Here is a 7,279-nt window from a genome sequence, read left to right on the forward strand (position 1 = left end):
CTCTTATTTTATTTTGGTGTACAGCTATAGTTTGTGTGTTGGAACTAAGCTGTCTCTTCCAGTCCCAGCAGAAATAAGATGACTTATGTGGGTAGTTGGTGATGGCTAATGGTGGCAGCTGATGACATAAGCCGGTCATCATGCCCAAAACTGAATTTCCAACTTTAAACTGCTGGTTTTGCAGGGATTGTTGAAAGCAGAGAAATCTCACTTAACACAATTATAATAGTAAACTCTGTAAGAGTGAAAAAACTTTATTAGCATTTCTCTAAGAAACAAAGCAATATTGGGAGGCTACCATTTACTTTATGTTAATTTATAAAACATTATATGAATTTAGTCCCATTGTGCAAAATACTACATGAATGTTTCAAAAAATTTAGATATGTACAAAGTAAACATAAACCTCATCCTTCATTTCCCTTCCTCTGTTCCTATTCTTCTCACTAGAAATAACAGGTGTCCACAGTTTGAAATATATTGATCCAGTGTTCTTTCCATAAAAGTATATAATTTTGTGTGTACATAAAAACAGACATAGTTATGGATATCCTATTCATTTTTTGCATATATAGAATATGGAAGCCTGCATTTTCATTCTAATTTATATAGTATAAAATTTTTATTTTTATTCAAACGTAGTGGCTGCTTTTAAAATGTATTTTAAGTGTTCTCTAGCTAGATAAATAAGCAAAAAAAAAAAAAAAAACACCAAACCTATTGCTGTCGAGTCCATTCTGACTTATAGCGACCCTAGAATTTGTTAAAAATATACCTTTATTTTTGTTATGTTTGGGTGATACAAAGCAGAGATCCGTGAGTTCATTAGAAAGTACAGAGCTTTCCTGGATTATTCCTTTTACACATTAAAAATGGCTTATTGGGATTTGAAGCGCAAATTTCAGATCATAATAAGGGGTAGAATTGTGGGACTTCACAGGTTTTGTCAATGGATGTGTGTTGCATGGACAACCGGGCTGAAGAGAGGGTGTGTGAGGAGAGTGCCTGGTTTGGAATTGTTCCAGCAATGCCTCCATGCACAAATATAGTTTATAAAATTAAAGAATGAAAATCATGGATAAGCAAGTAAGTAAACTATTGTATTCCGGTTTCACTTTGCACATATGCTACAAAAGTGAGGAACTGAAAAACATATCTATTATGGCTGTCACACTGAAATAATCTTGAAGTGTGTGTGTTGGTGGAGGCAGTCACATAACACCTTTATCACAAACTGCACCTGAGATGACCAAGGAAAATCTGTGCTTAACACAGAGTTATATTTTATTTCTCAGTATTTTGCCTTTTCATGAAATATCATGTGTCATTGTGTCCTACTAGACAAAATTAATAGAAGAGCATGCATGTTCTATACATATATGCCTTACATGGGAGCTAGGATCTAGCTGGAGGAAATTGGATGTATGGTTTTTTGGCCTTAACTTAATATACCTGCTGCTGTCATTTCTGACTCCTAGTGGCCCTACAGGACAGAGTAGAGCTGCCCCATAGGGTTTCCAAGCCTGTAATCGTTGAAAGCAGACTGCCACATTTTTTTTCCTGTGGAGTGGCTCGTTGGGTTCTAACCAGACCTTTTGGTTAGCTACTGAGCGCTTTAGCCACTGCACCACCAAAGCTTCTTGAATTTAATATATATCCATGTAATTTTTTGAACGATGTATTTTTAAAACATTTTGTTTCAAAATTAAACAACTAAGCTTATAAGCGTGGATGGCCTGTGTAGTAACACTGTAATCACCACCAATTCTACAGGCAGAATAAAAAGCTGCAGAAGCAACTCCTATGTTCAGAATTTTAAATCTGTCATAATCTAAGTTGGCATACGTGATAAAGAATGTTTCAATAAACAATTTTTCTAATGTGTAGAACTGAAAATTTTGAAACTCAAACCTTTAGAATTGACTAAAATGAATATTTAAAAGGCAGAAATACAAATTCTGTCATAATTCTTAGAAATCTCTTCATTCACACAGCATGTTCATCAGAAAATACTAATGTACGAGCAAGCTATAAAAGCCACAACTCTTCAGAAAGCATGTGCTGATTACTTCATTGTCTGATATGCTTTATAATAATTCTCAATGATCAACTCTTTCAATCTGTGTCAGTGTGTACATTCTCAATAGCATATAGTGTCATGCCCTTGGACAGAAAAGCCAGTTTACAACTAGTGAAAAACTAGAGGAGTCTAGGTTTTAATGGCTGACAGACTTTATATTCCGAAAAGCAGGAAAATATCTTTCCTTTTTTGCTACTTAAGAATGTAGCAGAAAGGTATGCTGAGGTAGTTCAGTTAATCCTTATTTTTCTGCAAATTTGGTCTCCAGATATTTCTGGAAGGGTGACATCTTCCATTGCAGTCTCTAGTGCTGGGCACCTGACTATTCTCTTTCATGGCTTTCTCCAGGCACTGATTACTGTTCATGTGCTGTAGGGTTAATTCTACTGGGTCATACTCAGGGAGTGGAATTTGAGCATTGTGATTGGCTCATTAAATATGGACACATCCAAAGGTCACATATTTTAATTTCTTTGTTAGCAGTAGAGATCCTTTATTTAATTTTGTACATAAAACTGCATCTTTTTATATGTTTCTAAAGGAGTTTATTAGGAATGTTTTTTTCTCTTAAATGTTTGGAAGAATTCACTAGTGTAAATATTTAGGTCTTTCTATTCTTTTCTTCTCTTGGGGATGAAATGTGTCAGCTAGTTTTCAGCCAGGAGACAGAAACTGCAAAATGTATTTGAAGAATGAGATCTTAATATAAAGAAACATTAACTAGGTATCCAGTGTTTAACTGCTTAAGTGAAGGGGCAAAAAACTGATAACACCTTCCCATATAATGCCCTGTTTCCATATTGAGCCCATGAGTGAAAAAGATATCATGGTATAAAGGAAGGCTAAGTACGAAATTCTGCGAGAATGAGCCTTTCTAGCTTCTATCACTGTAGACTGTTTGACCTGTGAGCAGCACAAGTGCATCCTTGAAAGGATACCATTTTTTGAGGACTGAAATCAATCACTTAAGCTTACTTGCTTACATTGGACCCTTCCAAATTGGAGGAGGCAGGGATTTTTCTCACTAGGATTAAGATGTATCCTGAGTACGGTTTGTCTTTCTTTAAGTACACCACTATCCAAGGGCTCAAAGATTGACTGATTTCCAATATGAAATTCTGCATAATATTTTCTTGAACCAAGAGAATCTATTTTATAGCAAAGAAAGTGTGCAAAAGCACACATAACTAGGAAGCCCACTGATCCTACTACATATTGAAACAACTAGAAGCTGTCTATCTGATAGAACACTGCAATAGCTTTTTAAAATCAAAACTGAGTCACCACCCTGAAGATAGCACACAGCCGACCTGGTGGGTCTGTGCTTCAATATATAAACTTTGACAAATGACCTTTGGATGGGTCTATGTCCCTTATGGAAACCCTGGTGGCGTAGTGGTTAAGCGCTACAGCTGCTAACCAAAGGGTTGGCAGTTCAAACCCACCAGGCGCTCCTTGGAAGCTCTATGGGGCAGTTCTACTCTGTCTATAGGGTCACTATGAGTCGGAGTTGACTTAACGGCACTGGGTTTGGTTTTTTTGGTTTTGATGTCCCTTATGTTGAAAAACATGTGTCTGGAAATCAGGGGATAGAGATAACAATAACACCTCTCACTTTTCCCGTTGTAGTAAAGGTAATCAGTAAAAATTCTACTAGAGAAGCAGAAACAGGTTTAAAGAAATAGATAATTCATTCAATTATGGCCATGTTAAATGTATGAAGCTTAAATGGAGATTTCTAACAGGCAGGTAGGTATAGAATTTTAGAGCTCCAAAGACAGGTCTGGTCAGCAAAATCTCATATAATATTGCTGTTTGTGCAGTCTTTTTATTGCTGTCTTCATGTCTTTGTTCCTTAATGTATAGATGGCAGGATTCAAGATAGGGGTGATAGCAAAGTCAACAATGAATAGGTATTTATCAAGTGATGATGTGGGGAAAGGCCACACATAGAGAAACACACATGGAGTGAAAAAAAGAACAACCACAGTGATGTGAGCTGACAATGTGACAAATGCCTTGGATAAATCACCTGAGGACCGTTTCCAGACAGTGACCAAAATGAAGGCATAGGAAAGGATTAGCAGGAAGAAGGTGCCCATGCTAATGAACCCACTATTGGCAGCAATAATAAACTCAAATTTGTATCCATCTGTGCAAGCAAGTTTTATGATCCTGGGAAAGTCACAAAAAAAGCTGTCTATTTTATTGGGCCCACAGAAGGGCAAGTTAACAACAAATGAAAACTGAGACATAGTATGGACAACCCCAGTTACCCAGCCAGTGACTACAAATGAAACACATATTTTAGGATTCATGATGTTCAAGTAGCGAAGAGGTTTACAGATTGCTGTGTACCTGTCAAATGCCATGGCTATGAGTAACACCATCTCCACTCCTCCTAAGATGTGGATGAAGCATATCTGTGTCATACAGCCTTGGAAAGAAATTGCTTTGTATTCATTTAAAAGGTCTGTGATCATCTTGGGGACTGTGGTAGAGGAAAGCCCCATGTCAATGAGGGACAGGTTGGCCAGCAGGAAGTACATAGGGGAATGTAAGTGAGAATCAAGAATCACTAAAAACAAAATGAAAAGGTTTCCCAGGATGATCCCTCAATAGAGCAAAGAGAATGTCAATGCAAGAAAAACTTTACTTTCCCAAGAACTGGAGAGTCCCAGCAACACAAACTCAGAAATCACAGAGTCATTTAGCTCACCCATTGACCGGGACAGAAGAGCTGATTTTCAAATGACCTGTAGATAGGAATTGAGGAAGTGTTACGATCAGTGGCACTAAGAGTTGATTTTCTATTTACTCTGCTAATTACATATACTGAATTATACATCAATGAATGGACAAGAAGAAAAAAAAAAGAAAATGAAAATATTATAGTAATGATTAGTGTGATTACATGAAAAAAGAAATAAAATTTTGAATATATTAGATGAAGGCAAATAGTGTTACTTCCCTTCTTATTCTAATATCAAACCTTTTGTTTTTGCCTCTCAAAGATTTCACTGACCGCTTTGCTACATGTTTTCCTACCTGTATAATCTCATGAATTTTCTGTAGCCTGCACATTAACATTCTCACACTAACTTGCAAACTCTCTGTCTCTGAATTTCTTGCTTTACTGGACAAATAGAGATCAGAGTGGATTTCCTTAAAACTCTTAGCAAACTGATATACTGAACAGTTATTGGATAAATTTCAACATCCGTTCGTGATTAAAACTCTAGAAATATGTTTTTGGAATTGTTGAGGGCCGGCAAGTCAGTTTTGACTCATAGTGACCTCATATGATTGTTTTGAGGACTAAATGAGTTAAAACATGAAAAACATCAGAAAATGATCTGACGTAAGTACTCAGTGTTATCTGTTGTGATGCTTTTGATGATTTTTAGGAAACCAACCAAAAATTCTTCAGTAGGGGAAACAGTAATTGAATTCTAGTAAACACAAAGCTTGTATACTTTTTCAAGTTGTGCTCGGTTGTAATGGAATAGTCAGGGCGTGGGCATTATTTTTTATTTTTCTGATCGTATTATTCTTCACATACCACTTTAACAAAATACTTGTGCTTTGAAAAATACCTTATGTCCATCTTATAATATGATTAACATTTGAGAATGAGATCAGAGGGTTATCAAACTACATGAGTGAAAATCATTGAAATAAAGAGAATTAAGAAAGAAAATAGGGAGGCAGAAAGAGCAATAAAATGTGGGAAGCAAAAAAGGGAGGGGCTAGTATGCAACCAAATGCTAGAGAATTAGTTTTCCTCCCTACCTGCTCAGTCTCAGGTTTTACCTGCAACAACTTCAAGGATTGAGAAACCCGGAGGTTAACTCCTTTTTAGATTCACTATTATTTCTCAAGACAAATATTTATAAATACTTCTCACCATTAGGAATGAAACCAATTAGTGGAACTGAGTATTAATGAACAATATTTACCCCATATGGAAACTCAGTCTTTCTTATGCCCACTGGATTTCCCCAAGGGCCAAGTATCATGAGATGCAAAAAGAGTAATAGGAAAGTTGAGAAAATCAATGTGATGATCAGTGAGTTTGCAGTTCTGACAATATTTTTTTCCAAGTTGAGAATTTCAAATGTTCACTTTTGATATTCATTGAATTCTTAAAATTTATTAGAGCCATTTATAATATATTTTTGTTGTCAATATCAAGTTCAAGATCAGCTACCATGATGTACCCTTAACTGCTATTTCTACCTAGGATTTTGAGAAATAATGAACTGATATTTGAACAAATCATGGGAGACTGAGCAGATCTTCCATTTGCTCTATCAAGGACAGAGCAAATATAGACACAGAAATTTCAGTTTGGGTTTTAATTCTACAATTACTCTATGTGGAAATCTAGACTTTTTTTTTTAAAGCACAATATATTCATGGGCTAAATATACTAAGGTGGTGTTTTTCACAGACTTCACAAACCAGTGAAGAAACAGAGTGACCTACCTTGAACTCATTGCAAGATTTCTTTGAGTTCTACCTGTACAGCTGTTGCTTGGGGTTTGCGATGGTTAAGATTGTTCGTCAGCTTGGCTGGGCCATGATTCTCAGTGGTTTGACAGTCGTATGATGTTGTGATCACTTCCATGTTGAGATCTGATATAATGCGATCACCCTCATTATGGGATCTGTTGTGAGTAGTCAATCACTTGAAACAAAGTTTCCTCGGACACATGGCCTGCATTGAACAAAAGTGGACATTCTGGCAAGGTTTGTGGGCTTTTGCTCACTCTAGATCCTGCAGCTGGCTCCTGTTCATCTACCTCCAGTTCTGGGCACTTGAGCTAGCAGCTTATCTGTGGTCTTGCCTGGCAATCTTGGGATCTGTAGTCTTCACAGCCTGTGAGCAACAGCCCTGCTCTCTGACTGCTGATCTCAGATTCGCCAGCCCCTGCAGCTGCTTTGAATCAGGAGAAGGCTCCAGCCTGACCCTTGTCTATTCAACCCACTTCTGTCCCCCTCTGCCTTCTCATCTCCCCTCCAGACAGGAGCTGCCCACATAATCTCATGTGTCTACTTGAGCTAAGAAGCACATTCCTCAATGATATCATTTTATGTCTTGTAGTCCAGTCTAATCTTTGTCTGAAGTTTTGGCTTCGGGAATGGTTTTAGTTTGGGGCTAACAGAGAGTCCAGGGGCCGTGACCTCTGGTTTCCG

At 37.2% G+C, this 7,279-nt stretch overlaps 1 pseudogene; it reads right to left on the reverse strand.

Moving 5' to 3' along the window:
- Positions 1–3,867: 3,867 nt before the first annotated feature.
- Positions 3,868–4,803, reverse strand: LOC126084433 (olfactory receptor 4F21-like; annotated as a pseudogene).
- Between the last annotated feature and the right edge of the window lie 2,476 nt (positions 4,804–7,279).

Source organism: Elephas maximus, chromosome 10 (assembly GCF_024166365.1).
Source record: "Elephas maximus indicus isolate mEleMax1 chromosome 10, mEleMax1 primary haplotype, whole genome shotgun sequence".
Taxonomy (NCBI): Eukaryota; Metazoa; Chordata; class Mammalia; order Proboscidea; family Elephantidae; genus Elephas; species Elephas maximus.